Source organism: Onychomys torridus, chromosome 16 (genome assembly GCF_903995425.1).
Source record: "Onychomys torridus chromosome 16, mOncTor1.1, whole genome shotgun sequence".
Taxonomy (NCBI): domain Eukaryota; kingdom Metazoa; phylum Chordata; class Mammalia; order Rodentia; family Cricetidae; genus Onychomys; species Onychomys torridus.
Genome location: NC_050458.1, coordinates 48,196,462 through 48,211,357, shown reverse-complemented (window position 1 = coordinate 48,211,357; position 14,896 = coordinate 48,196,462). Strand labels below are relative to the sequence as shown.

At 48.3% G+C, this 14,896-nt stretch overlaps 1 protein-coding gene across 8 annotated transcripts in view; it reads left to right on the top strand.

Moving 5' to 3' along the window:
* The window catches only part of Pacsin2 (protein kinase C and casein kinase substrate in neurons 2), a 101,819-nt gene that overhangs the window by 65,994 nt on the left and 20,929 nt on the right, over positions 1 to 14,896 (top strand). The gene's annotated exons all lie outside the window — the stretch shown is intronic.

Genomic DNA, 14,896 nt, shown 5'->3' with positions numbered 1-14,896 from the left:
TGGCTATGATAAGACATTGTTTTGCAAAGTTCAGGCAAGCGGTCAGAGGGCTGCCCAAAGGGCCTTCGTGGAGCATCTGCCTGCCAGCCTGTGTCTTGGGAACTCCCTTCCTGATGAAGTCATCTTGTGACTGGTTTTGTTTTTGGAAGTTACTCTCCCGAGCCCACTTACTTTTCCTGTCCACTACTTAAAGAAAAGCCAACTGTATTCTTTCTGGTGGTGCTGGGTGGTGGTGGCGGCGGCGGTGGCGGCGGCGGCGGCGGCGGCGGCGGCGGCGGCGGCGGCTGCTGCCTAGGGTTGGGACGCTGCACCTCATGTGTGCTAGGCAGGGATCCTCACTGAGTTCTACTCCAGCCAAGAAAGTCAAGGCTGGACCATATTTTACCGACATGGAAAAACCCCTGGAACTTTCTTTCCCTTTTGGGCTGCATGGACAGGGTGAGGAGCTGGGCTTTCAGCTGGTGGCATATCAGCTCTGACTCCATCGGTGCTGTCACTGTGTGACCTTAGGCTGGTTACCCACTTTACCTGAGCCTCAGAGTAAAAGGGGGCTGCTAATTCTGGCTCCCTAGAGAGGCTGCCAGATGAGATGGAATGGAGTCTTCAGCACTGTGTGGGTGCCTTTTTGACAGGAGGCTCCAGAGGAGGGAAAGGCGAGTGTGCACTCATGTTAGCTGGGACTAGCATGTCTGAAAAATTGTCGTCTGCTGTTACAGACTAATGGAAACAAGTGATTGCTCATGCCCCGGGTTTAAAAGGTAGCAGAGGGCTCAGTCTTCACTATCACTTTTATTTCTGTGTTCCAAGTGCGAGGACTGTGATTGACTTGTAGCTAAATATTTTATTCTGTTAAAAGGATCTACTTAGCTAGATGCAGTGGTTATATGCCCATAGTCCCTAGCATTGGGAAGGCTGAGGCCAGAGGATTCCTTCAGCTCAGGAGTGGGAGACCAGGCTGAACAACTGGGCAAGATCCTGGCCCCAGAACAAAAGAGAACTGGATATGTATTACCAAGCAGATCCTGTGTGTGAGATCCTGTGAGGATATGGCAGGGCATGTAGAGAACAAGTCTGGGGAATTAGGGGGCTGCTCCTACAGGTGCAGAGTTGGTAGAAGTGAAGGAGAGTAGGCATGCTTTTCTCAGACTGCTGGCTGCAGCTGTCTTGTAAGGACGGAAGCGGAAACTGGAATCTGGATGGCATGAGGCACCTCTGCCCCGGAAACTTTTAAGGCAGCAAGGGTCACAGGGACAGACATGTTGCCAGCTGCTCAACAGCAGGGTATATTGGAAGGGTTGGAGGAAAACTAGGGGGAGCTGCCTTAGAGCTGTGGCTGTAGACATCATCTGGAGCAAGGCTGGGCTGGCCCTTGCCCTTTGCCCCTGCAGATACAGGTGTGTGGGCAGGTGGGCCCCTCTTGCTGAGAGAAGTTGGCCCTAGAGAAGCTGTGGCCCCACTAGTGTTATAAAAGCACCCATGAAGCTGTGTTGCTGTGCCTCTGTGTTTCTGCAGCAGGCTGCGTCCATTCTAACAGCCCATCAGCCATACACACAGAAACTGTTAGGACCTCTGTGCTCTTCTGCAGCCTTGTCAGACTCCCACAGAACATTCGAAATCACGAGTGACTGCCCGAGCTTGCTTTTAGTCCTCACAGCTGCCTCCCTGGTGTGAGCTCTGCTTACAGGCTCAGCTGGGTAGGAAAACAAGCTCCAAATGGGTCAGAACTGCTGACTTCCAGAGTAGAACATGGCAGGGCTGGGATGTGGGCACCAGGATACAGGACCTGTGTGTCTGCCCTGCTTGTGGTCTCCTGGAACTCTGTCCTGAAAAGCCTGTTCCTCCACTCTGAGGTGTTGCTGCTTTCCTGTGTAGAAGCAGAGACAAATGAGACGTGGAGATGAGGACGACAAGGATAGTTCTTGTCACAGTGCTCTTGGGCCAGCTCTCAGTACCCCTGCCCCACCTGTTGGCGCCTGTTGTTCTGTAGCTTAGTGGAGTCAGAGTAACCCTGTTTGCCTTGGGTTGCCAGCACCTAGAGCTGGGCATGGTGCATGGAGGGCCTTTGTAGTTGAGGGCCTGGTGGTGGCAGGCGCTCAGATATAAATGACTGAGGATCTTCCAGGAGCCTGGCACATCCTCTCTAGGAACTCGAGTCTGGTAGCTGAGAACTGGCTGTTTTCAGCAAACTGATGCTGGCTTTTAGACCCCTGGCTAGTCCACATGCTTAGTAGACACGGTAGGGTACAGCAGCTGCAGCCGCTTCCAGGCCTGTTTACCTCCCCCTCTAGGAGACTGCAGGGTGCTCGCTGGGTAGTGTGTTTTGGCTGCGTGTCACCTGACAGAACATCCCATTTTGGTCCCAGGACCAGGCCTTCTGTGTATACTGTCTATAGTACCATTGTCAGCCCATGCACTCCCTCATGGCTAATGTCAGCAATCTAGTCATGCCCTCTGGTACAGAGTTGAGTGTATGCATGGCCACAGACCATGATGCCCAGTCTGTGATAGTGTCTCTCTGATTATGATGGGTTACTAGTGCTGGATGCTTCCTCACCATTGGTGCTGTCTGGTGTGCCTCAGATACCTGGATCCCTAGCTTCACAGGGCTCTTCAGGGGTCGGGCCAGGACTTCCCAAACCATAGTACTCCTTGGTTTTCAGCTGCACACATGAGCATTGCACACGCAGAGATGGGGACATCAGGGGAAGCAGGCTCCATCTTGTTACTGACAAGTCTCTTCACTGTCTAGCCACAATTCTGAGTGCCAGACAGCCACTTTTGTGGGGGCTAGGAGGGCTGCCCCTCAGTTGCAAGTCAAGCAGCTCGTCCGCCCTTTGTTCTTCCTTTGGATTTCAGTCTCTCGGTTAAGCTGTTGGAAGCACACGTTTCCACACGGAATTGCAGAATTTCAGTGGTCTTTGGTATTGATTCCTCATAGTATCCTGGCTCCCTGGGACTTTGAGGACAAAAGTTGGATTGGGCTTGCAGAGCTGGAAGGGAGCTGGGTGGACAGACAGAGCCTGAGAGGGCAGGCAGTGGGAACTGTAACTGGGCTTGAACATGAGGGACCAGGGCCGAGTGGCTCACACCAGGGTTGGAGTAAAGGGACTGGGAGCTTGAGTCTTGAGGGACGACTGCCCCAACCCTAACCCCACTTGTCAGTCTCTTGATTTCCTTCCAGGGCACTTGCCTGTTTATGACAGGCTGACTTGTTTCCACATGCTCTTGACTTGGATCCCCGCGGTCACAGAACTCTGAGGGTGTCTGTCTCTCCTACACTGGATGTCTGTGCTTTCTCTAAGAGCTGCTGGTCTTAGTGGGAACTTCATACCAGGAAGAGAACCTCACCATGCCAGCTGGTGGCAGCAGCTGTGGCTCATTCTTGCCATTTTCTGGGCTGTGTGCTGAAGGATGAACAAGGGCTCATGCCTCTGTGGAAGCCTGGAGTTCGAGGAGGGACCTTGGGGATAGTGGTGTGCAGATCCGGTCCATGTTGTGGACACAGATGCCTCTGGGGCACCAAGGTCCTGCCTTCCTCCATTGTCCAGTGCACACCACATGCACTGAGGACATGGGGTGCAGCAAACTGGGCCAGTAGCCTTGTGGAGAAGCTCTGTTAAGAGTAGCTTTATTGGAGCTGGGCGGTGGTGGTGCACTCCTTTAATCCCAGCACTCGGGAGGCAGAGGCAGGTGGATCTCTGTGAGTTCAAGTCCAAACTGGTCTACAGAGCTAGTCCAGGACAGGCACCAAAGCTACAGAGAAACCCTGTCTGAAAAACAAAACAAAACAAAACAAAACAAAGCAAACAAACAAACAAACAAAAGAATAGGTTCATTGGAGCTGAAGCTCAGTAGTTAAGAACACTGGCTGCTCTTCCAAAGGACTCAAGTTCAGGTCCTAGCACCCATGCTGGGTAACCATCTGTACCTCCTGACTTTAGGAATCTAGAGCCCTTTTCTGGCCTCTGTAGGCACAGGTACAAACACACACACACAAACACACAAGAGTAGATGCACATACACAACCCTCCCCCAATAAATAAATAATAAATGTAAAAAAAAATTGAAAATAGGTTTGTTTAAATACATCCTTCCTCCCTATTATTTAATGTGTTCTACTTTTGGAGTTAGGATCCAACAACTGAGTGTTAGGGGGTTCCACTTTATCCACTTTTAAGTCTCAGGTTGAACATTTGATTAAAGATTGATAATTCAGTTACCCTTAAAGTTCTCATGTGATAAAAAAAATAATGAAGTTCTCATGTGTTTGTACTTTTAAACAATCAGAGCAAGGGATGTCTTTACTAGGCAGTGAACCCCATTTCCTTCCCTTTCCTTTTCTGAGCAGTGAACCCCATTTCCTTCCCTTTACTGGGCAGAGAACTCTGTTTCCTTTCCTTTGCTGAGTAATGAACCCCATTTTCTTCCCCTTCCTTTGAAGACCAATTCCAGAAGCAGGATGGCAGGAGCCAGTGTGGGGCTGTTAGCAAACTCCAGGATCTGGGACAGGAGTGAGGTCCTAGGCTTTGTCATGCTGGGATAGAAGCTGCTTATTTGTAAAGCAGTAGGGGTACCCGCAGACCCAGGCATAAGCTTCAGCCTTGGCCCTCTTAGGGCTCTGCAGGCAAGGAGCATCATCCCATGCAGATGAGGAGCCCAGTGAGGTGTGATGCAGGCCAGTGGTTCAGGGGAACGTCCTACCAAGGTGCCCCAGGTTCTCTGCTCCAAAGTGGAGGCATGCTGGAAATTTTAAGAAAGTCCAGCATGAAAGTGGAAGAACCCTGTAGAAATGAGGGTAAGAGAAGCACTATCTGGCGTCTGAAAAGCAAGACATAGACATGAAAGTTTTCTAGACGTGCGTACTCCTTATGTTTTCTAGAGGTGCGTACTCCTTATGTTTTCTAGACGTGCGTGCTCCTTATGTTTTCTAGACGTGCATGCTCCTTATGTTTTCTAGAGGTGCGTGCTCCTTATGTTTTCTAGAGGTGCGTACTCCTTATGTTTTCTAGACGTGCGTGCTCCTTATGTTTTCTAGACGTGCGTGCTCCTTATGTTTTCTAGAGGTGCGTGCTCCTTATGTTTCCTAGAGGTGCGTGCTCCTTATGTTTTCTAGAGGTACGTACTCCTTGTTTTCTAGACGTGCGTACTCCTTATGTTTTCTAGACGTGCGTGCTCCTTATGTTTTCTAGACGTGCGTGCTCCTTATGTTTTCTAGAGGTGCGTGCTCCTTATGTTTTCTAGAGGTGCGTGCTCCTTATGTTTTCTAGAGGTGCGTGCTCCTTATGTTTTCTAGAGGTGCGTGCTCCTTATGTTTTCTAGAGGTGCGTGCTCCTTGTGTTTTCTAGACGTGCGTGCTCCTTATGTTTTCTAGAGGTGCGTGCTCCTTATGTTTTCTAGAGGTGCGTGCTCCTTATGTTTTCTAGAGGTGCGTGCTCCTTGTGTTTTCTAGAGGTGCGTGCTCCTTATGTTTTCTAGAGGTGCGTGCTCCTTATGTTTTCTAGACGTGCGTGCTCCTTATGTTTCCTAGAGGTGCGTGCTCCTTATGTTTCCTAGAGGTGCGTGCTCCTTATGTTTTCTAGAGGTGCGTGCTCCTTATGTTTTCTAGAGGTACGTACTCCTTGTTTTCTAGACGTGCGTGCTCCTTATGTTTTCTAGACGTGCGTGCTCCTTATGTTTTCTAGACGTGCGTGCTCCTTATGTTTTCTAGAGGTGCGTGCTCCTTATGTTTTCTAGAGGTGCGTGCTCCTTATGTTTTCTAGAGGTGCGTGCTCCTTATGTTTTCTAGAGGTGCGTGCTCCTTATGTTTTCTAGAGGTGCGTGCTCCTTATGTTTTCTAGACGTGCGTGCTCCTTATGTTTTCTAGACGTGCGTGCTCCTTATGTTTTCTAGACGTGCGTGCTCCTTATGTTTTCTAGACGTGCGTGCTCCTTATGTTTTCTAGAGGTGCGTGCTCCTTATGTTTTCTAGACGTGCGTGCTCCTTATGTTTTCTAGAGGTGCGTGCTCCTTATGTTTTCTAGACGTGCGTGCTCCTTATGTTTCTAGAGGTGCGTGCTCCTTATGTTTCTAGAGGTGCGTTGCGTGCTCCTTATGTTTTCTAGAGGTGCGTGCTCCTTATGTTTTCTAGAGGTGCGTGCTCCTTATGTTTTCTAGAGGTGCGTGCTCCTTATGTTTTCTAGAGGTGCGTGCTCCTTATGTTTTCTAGAGGTGCGTGCTCCTTATGTTTTCTTAGAGGTGCGTGCTCCTTATGTTTTCTAGACGTGCGTGCTCCTTATGTTTTCTAGAGGTGCGTGGCTTCCTTATGTTTTCTAGACGTTGCGTGCTCCTTATGTTTTCTAAGAGGTGCGTGCTCCTTATGTTTTCTAGACGTGCGTGCTCCTTATTTTTCTAGAGGTGCAGTGGCTCTTATCGTTTTTCTAGAGGTGCGTGCTCCTTATGTTTCTAGAGGTGCGTGCTTCCTTATGTTTTCAGATGTGCGTGCTCCTTATGTTTTCTAGAGGTGCGTGCTCCTTTATGTTTTCTAGAGGTGCTGCTCCTTATGTTTCTTAGAGGTGCGTGCTCCTTTATTTTTCTAGAGGTACGACTCTTGTTTCTAGACGTGCGTGCTCCTTATGTTTTCTAGAGGTGCGTGCTCCTTATGTTTTCTAGAGGTGCGTGCTCCTTATGTTTTGCTTTCTTTCAGCACAAGCACCACAGAGTTAAAAACCCAAAGATCAGTAGGAGATGATAGGAACGGAAGATCCAGAGTACTCATCCCTGTTGGAAGGATCAGAATAGGGCTTTGATGGGTCATAGGAAGTTGATGAGATGGAGGCCCATGCTTTATTGGAGGTCCTGTAGGCGTGCATACAATGTTGCATCTGTGACACGGAGTGATGCTTCCGGTGGTAGTCTTCAGAAGACTGTCCTGCAATCCTCCTGGCGTCACTGAGATACTGTGGGTTTGGGCTCCAGTACTCAGGCTTCAGATGTCACTGAAGACTTTGTAGGCCGCACAGGGATCAGCAGAGCCCTGCTAGCTTGTTCCTTCACTTCTCTTCCAGCAGTGTGGAAGCTGAGGAGTGGCTTGTTCCTTCATGCATGTGCGGGCTAGTTTATGTAAACTTGACACAAACCAAAGGCATCTGTGAGGAGAGAACCTCAATTAAGAAAATGCCCCAATAAGATAGGGCTGTAGGTGGACATACTGTAGGCCTTTTCTTGTATGAGAAGATGCAGGCATGACCTGGCAGCCAGCCTCCTTCTAAATAAGAAGCATGGCACACCATGCCCCAGAAGTCAGAAGACTTAATTATGAAGTAGCGTGAGTAGTCCACTCTTCTCTAATGTGCTTCTTTCCAATAGAGACCCTGGTGGTGTGAGCACGCGCTCACTGTCCAATCTGAGGTAATGTGCCAACCAGTCAAGGTCTATCGGCTTCCACTGTATACGTGCTTTATTGCTCACATGCAATAAAGCAGACGTAGTTCCCTGAAACCATCTCCGGAGCACCTTTTACTGACCCCCGGCCATTGCTGCCGTGTCGAGGCACAGATGGTGATTTGCTGCCGGGTCAAGGAATGACTCAGACAGAGGTAGTCAGGTGCCTGCTAAGAGAATGGGGTTCAAGGACAAACGCTGCTTGAGTCAGAAACGTTTTGGTCTGACTTTCTACAGAGAAATCCTTGGTCTTTTTTTTGGTGGGTAGGGAGGGGTGATTTCCGGAAAGGGTTTCTCTGTGTGTAGCCCTGGCTGGCCTAGAACTCAGTGCTTGGGTTAAAGGTATAAGCCATCACACCCAGCAAATCCTTGGTTTTCTATAGAGGGGTGTTTTGATCTAGAGCTGTGGCAGAGAGCTTCGAATGCACAGAGAAAGGAAGTTAGGACTGGATGTTCCTTCTCTGAATCTTTCTATCCTGTGGCTTTCCTAGTAGTAGAGAGAGATAAGGACAGTGAAAAAGAACAGGGAGGAAATTAAGATTTCCTGATGGCACTGATAGATTTTTAAAAAAGATTTATTTATTTATTATGTATACATTATTCTGTTTGCATGTATGCTTGCATGCCAAGAGAGGGCACCAGATCTCATAGATGGTTGTAAGCCTACATGTGGGTACTGGGCATTGAACCCAGTGTTCCTAACCTCTGAGCTATCTCTCCAGCCCAAAATATTTAGTTTTAGTTTATGTGTATTGGTGTTTTGCCATGGGTGTCTCGGCTCCCCTGGAACTGGAGTTACAGACAGTTGTGAGCTGCCATGTGGGTGCTGGGAATTGAACCCAGGTTATCTGGAAGAACAGTCAGTGATCTTAACCACTGAGCCATCTCTGCAGCCCCCTGATAGAAATTCTTACTGTGTCACAAAAGAGGGCACTTCTCAGGTCTATGTTCTTTATGTCCTTCTTTAAATGCATTGCTTGATCACTGTAGTTTAGAAAGTGGAGAATCTGAGCTGCCGCCACATTTGGTTCCTTTTTCACAGCTTTGTGCTAGTTGTGATGATTGCTGGCAGAATGAGCAACTCAGAGTCTCTGGTTTTCCAGTGAATGGAAATCCTACCCCACGGAGACCTTTAGCATGATATCCACATGACCCTAAACCATCCAGCAGTTTCGGACTGCTTATCAATATGACGGGTGTTGGTCTCCATATGTAATTTGATTGTTAGAATCCATAAGCATAAATTTAAACACACCAGGAGGATTATAAATAGATGGCCTGAGCATATATGAGCCCTCAGGACTTTTTTCTTTTTATATTTAGAAGGTACATTATTATGATGGATTTGAACATCAGGCTGAGAGAAATTGAAGCTCAGGTGTAGCATCAAATGTGGAGATGTTACAGGAGCAAGGAGCATTCTCATTACCTGCTGAGCAGGCTCTTGGACCTCCTCAGTATTTTGACCAAGTTCTTCTGTGTGCCTTAAGAGCTTGGAAGGCTGTGCCTTCTCCAGGGGACACAGCATATTTCAAAGATTTAAGACAAGGACCTCCTGAGCCTCTGACTAAATTTCTGGCTCAAGTACAAGTTCCATGGAATAGAAAGTGCAGCACGCTGAGGTGGCTGGCATACTGTGCATGAACTTGATTATGATGTAGCCACAGCAGAGCCATAGAGGGTGCTAGGTCAATGAAGAATTCCCCTCTGGATGATTGGATCCTGGCATGTCAAGAAACAAGGACTCAGACCTATAACTGGCAGTGTCTTTGCAGAGGCTCTTGCAACACTGAACTCTAACTAGGGCTGTCTCACTTCCCGAGCCCACACAGACAGATGAGCCTGTGTGGGTGGAGCAGTGTCCTTAAGTGAAGAGAAAGTGCACGTGCTCAGGGAGCAGTAGAACAGAGACAGACTGAACCAAGCCTCGGCCCCGGTGTGCCTGTTTTTGTCACTCAGAAAATAGCCAAAGGAGAGTGGAGAGTATTACGTGACTTGAGCTATTAAATTACAGGTTGGATAATCATTATCCTCTATGGAAGCCCACACAAGTTTGAAGATCAGTCACTGTGAAGAGCTTTTCTCCTGTCAGTACCTGGAACACATAGAACATTCACTGATGCCCAGTTCCCATGGAGCAATGGCTTCTCTAATACTCAATACTACTACCCAAGAGTTTACAATTTGGAAGGCCACTCCAGGGAGAGCTTCCCCACAACACTGTGAGTTAAAAACTGTACTTGTGGCCATGGAACACAATCCTCGCCTATATTAACCTGTATACCGACAGTGTTTATTGTGTTCAGCTTAGTCCTAGATTACCTCTGCTTTTGTAAAGACTAAAATTACATCTTCTTGTGACTTCCCTAAGTTAGTTTTGCAAGCTGTGTCACAGCAGCAACTACATCCTATCTTTGTATCACATGAGAACCCATAATTCTCTTAAAGGAATCACAGCCTTGAGTGGCCTCCTCCTGGCAGGATGCAGGTGACAATGCACAGTCAGGTTCGTCAGTCTGCATGGTCATTAAAGCGCCTTTCCCACTTTAACTCATCATCAAACAACAGGTTGAGGATGGAATGCCTGGGCCCCGTTTCTCCCTTTAGGTCCTTTGCAGCCAGCAGGGATCGGTCCCTGGGGGCTAAAGTCACTGGCATTATGGCAAGTGGATGTCTTGCATATTGCTTTAATTGGTAGGCATAAATATGTTCATGTCATGGTAGACACTTATTCTCATTTTCTTATGGCCACACCGATGATGGGGGAGAAGGCCTATCATGTCATTACTCACTAAAATGTTTTGTGATAGCAGGAGTGCCATATCCTATAAGAACAGATGATGGCCCTGTTCCTGCTCATTTCTCCTCCACCTTTAAACAATTTTGTCTCCAATGGAAAATTCAACATGTTACTGGGATTCCTCATAGCCCCCAAGGTCAAACTGTAATGGAGAGAGCATACAAACAACTTAAGAACAAATTGATAGATAAGGGGGATGAAAAGGTGGGCGTGTATGGGTCTGAGTAAGGCTCACCCTCAACATATTACTAATATGGCATTATTTACTTTATTTTTTTTTTGAAAACAGATGACAAGGGAAATGCTTCAACTCATAAACATTGAACATCTTTGTCAGGGCCTATGCGGTTACCTCTGGTGACCTGGAAAGATGTAATAACAGGTAAATGCCAGTCACCAGCCCTATTACTTACCATTGGGAGAGGTTTCCGGTGTATTTTTCCAGAAAATGGACTTCAGCCCATCTGGATCCCAGCCTGGCTCACCAGACCCTTGACAGCTGAGACCAGCAATGAAGCAGATGAAATTGGGCAGCTGCAAGAGACAGTGGTAAACACTATCCTGCTCATGTGTTTACTTACTGTGCTGCTTCTAAATAGTGCCAGCACTGAAAATTACTGGGCATTGGTACCTAACTCTTCCTTGTTATTAGGGGTGGAGGTCAGAGGACCTTTTCTTTAGCTGTTTGCCAATGGCTCCAACCTATTTCCTGATATGAGTCCTATAAGAGAAAATTCTAAAATTTGGAATGACACCATTCCCACCCCAAAATGCCCACTTTGCCCTTGTAAGAGTTATAATCTGTTTGCTTTGTTATTATCTCTTTAGTTGTAATATATTGGTTGGCATATTCCACTCATTGATCAACTCATCTGCTCTTAAGAAAGCAAAACAATATAGAAGAGGGAACTGTAGGAGAAAAATGCAGGCATGGCCTGGCGACCACCCTACTTGGCATACTGTGTTTCTAAATAAGAAACAAGGCATACCATACCCCAGAAGTCCGAACACAGAATACTGAAGTAGTTTGAGTATCCGGTAGCTTATCTCTGTGCCCTTTACCAACCCACATTCATTGCTGTCCTATCAGGGGATGCCCCAGTAATGATGACATTTTCTTTTCTCTTTTCTTTTTTTTTTTTTTTTTTTTAAGATTTATTTTATTTATTACATATATAGTGTTCTGTCTGCTTGTATGCTTGCAGGCCAGAAGAGGGCATTAGGTCTCTTCATAGATGGCTGTGAGCCACCATGTGGTTGACTGGGAATTGAACTCAGGACCTCTGGAAGAACAGTCAGTGCTCTTAACCTCTGAGCCATCTCTCCAGCCCCCTGATGGCATTTTCTTAATTAGTGGTTCATAGGGGACCAACCTATTGTAGGTGGTGCCATCCCTGGTCCTGTGGTTCTGGGTTCTATAAGAAAGCAGGCTGAGCAAGACATGTTGAGCAAGCCAGTAAGCAGCTCCCCTTCAAGGGCTCTGAATCAGCTCCTGCCTCTATGTTCCTGCCCTGCTTGAGTTCCTGCCCTCGCTGCTTTTGATGGCGAACTGTTATATGGAACTGAAAGTGAAATAGACCCTTTCCTTTCCATCACAGCAATAGTTGGAATTGCCGTCTGCCAACACGATTCTTTTGGGCTGTTGATGGGAAGGTCTCTTAGAACTGCCCCGGGTTGAGAACCTTGTGAATAAAGGGCGTCCAGACTGCTTCAGTATCCAAGATGGAAAGTATCCTAGCAACTTCTCAGACCTATGCCTCTCCATGTGGAAAGAGAATCCAGATCTAGCACCAGCCAGATGTGGGGTCTGAGAAGACATTATGGGGTGCCTGGTCTATAGGCAGGCAGAATAGAAAGTAATGACACTATGTTTTGGTGTAGTAGATGTCCACACGAGGTAATGAGGGTGGCTTGAGCTGCAGGATAGATGTCAGAGGAGAGGTGCTGTGCATGGCTCATGTTTGTGGGCCGTGACCTCCTGTCCCAAGCCTTCCAGAAATCTGAGGTCCTTCACTCTTACCTCACATGTCTCCAGGCCAGCTCTGACCACTTGAGAAATGTTCCTTTCTAGAACTATGGTATTCATCTGGCCATAAGTCCCTTCAGGCTAATGTAGTGATGGTTTATTCACTGTGACACCACTGTGTGCCTCACATAGTCCTTGGCACATAGCAGATGTTTATTAAATATTTGTGGATGGCAAGAGGGAGTTGCCAGAACATCAGAAGCTGAGAATTAGGAATGCCTGACTGGCTGGAGTTAGCTGGCTAGTGGCAGTGGCAGACACGGCTCATTTCAAGATTCCAGAACCATGAAGGACCTCTGGAGGTCACCTAAGCCGCTTCTCATTCCTTCCCTGTGTGGACAAGATAAAGATACAGCCAGATAAAGAACTTAGGTTCTGCCATGCAGCATAAGAGAGTAGAGCTGGCAGGAAGGAAGCCCAGCCTGCAGCGTGAGCTTCCAGGACACTTGGCACAGAAGTGCTGTGTTCTCACCCCCTGTTCCAGCTCAAGAGGCAGAAATGCAGAGAAGAGGCCTGGCCACATCACATGCTTGGGGCAGGGCCAGACCTGTGCTGCTGCTCTTGTGAGATATGATAGAAGAGGGCCAAGAGAGCCTAGGGGCTTGAACACAAAATCAGAAGGCCTTTTAGTCCATCTTGTGGCCACCTACAGGGCTGTAATTAAGCACTGCCCTCCAAAGGCCTGTCATTTCTTGTGTCTTCCAACCCAGCAGAGAAGGCTGCAGCTTCTAGGCATCCTTTATCGGTGTTGGGATATTTGAGTTCCAGAGCATGGCCTGGAGGGACACTGCCAGCCTTCTGCTGAGCAACTTGATACAGATGCCTTACTCTGCCAGGGATGAGAAGGGGCAGGTATGGTTTTTGAGCCTTCATTACAAGGGTAAAATCAAAGTTACCCTTGGCAAGTTGTCTTAGTAGCATATAAGTTTGAGGTTCCTGGGGTAAAGTGCCATTGGAATACAGTGGAAACGGGTGAGGCCTGGCCCTGTCATGCAACTCTTTACCCTCCTTGACACCAATGTTCCCATCCACTGAGAGTGCATAGGGTGGCTTGTCACAGTGGGACTGTCCCTCCTTGCCTGGCAAAGCACAAACATTGTGATGTAACACACGATGACAGGATGTGACACGTGTTACTAAGAGTCTAGTCCAGCTAAGGGCCATGGCCAGTGTGCCTGAGGTGACTCAGAAACTGTGCCTATGGGCACCATGTTCTCAAGGGCACATGTGATTCCCACCTGGAACACATGGCAGGAGCCGAGGGGTGCAGGTGATGCAAGCGCTCCCAGGTGGTCTCGCCAGGGAAGACTCTGTGGGGAAGACTGGCTGAGCCATTTCTCAGGCGAGGTACTGCGGGCTGGGCAGTTCAGGTCCTGCTCTGCTCCTCGACTCCCTTTCGTGCCTGTGCTTCCTCCCGGAAGCTTTTTTTTATCCCTGCTTTGTGTACAGCGTTCGTGGTTTATAGAAACAGTTTCTAATATTTGGTGTGTCTACCCTGACCTACACTGCCTTCCAGCATCTCCTGTCATCCCCAGGGAACAGTCTCCTACCTGCCTGGAATGTGGGGGCATTAGCCCAGAACCAAATCCCTGGATGGACCAAAGTTACAGGCATACTGGTGCCTAGTGACTTCAGTCCCTCCTGGTTGTTGACAGAAGTCTGTTTTCTACTAGTTTATCCAGTAAGAGCCTTTGCCCTGCGCTGCTCTGCCCTGCCTGGACTTGAGATCTCTCCCTCTCCTCCCCCACCCCTTGGGTTTGCTAGTCTATGGGTGTAGACAGCTCCCTGAGCGCTCCTTGCAGCAGCCCTGTCTTTGTGTGTGTGGTAGCTAGGACTTAGTGAAAAATTTTCTGTTCAAGTTTCTTGCAGATTTGAGAGGGGGGGGGGGAGAGAGAGAGAGGGGGTAGGTAGGTGGGTGGGTGGGTGGGTGGGTACACATACTTGAGTGCAGGTACCCACAGAAGTCAGAGGGGATCCCCCTGGAGCTGGAGTTACATTCAGTTGTGAGCCACCTGGTGTGGGTGCTGGGAATTGAACTTGGTCTCCTGGAAAAAGCTCTTGACAGCTGAGCTCTCTCTGCAGCGCCCCCTGTTGATTTTCGACATAACAGTTAGGAGAGAGTCTGCAGTGCAGTGGTTCAGGATGTCTGTTCCTGAGCAGAACTCTTCAGTTTTGTGTGGGATGGTGGCTGTGCATCCCTGTAGCTTTAACCTGTGAAATGCTGTTTAAAGCGTGCCACCTTAACTTGCAGAGGTGTACTGGCCTGCATGCTCTTCTGGTTGCTCTGTGGTTTTACTGCTCATGTTTTCATTGAAAGCCTGCTGTGTAGACGGCGTAGAGAAAGAAGAATGGACAGGCATTGGTCCACGTGATGTACGCTGTAGCCGCTTTGTGCATTGTGAAACTTTTGTTGTCTGGATCTACCCGGGCCTGACGGTGCAGGAAGAGGGCTTGGCTGTGGCAGAGACAAGGGCGCTGTTGCCTGGCCAGAGGAGAAAAAGGTAGTCTGGGGCATGGATCCAGGACCACTGCCTGCAAGAGAGCATCCACTCCTCTCATTTGGGAATCAGTTGGTCAGCTTCCTGACAGCTGAACCTCTCTGGGGTTTCAGGCAGTATTGTCTGTCTGGGTTCCTCCTGACACCCGAGGCCC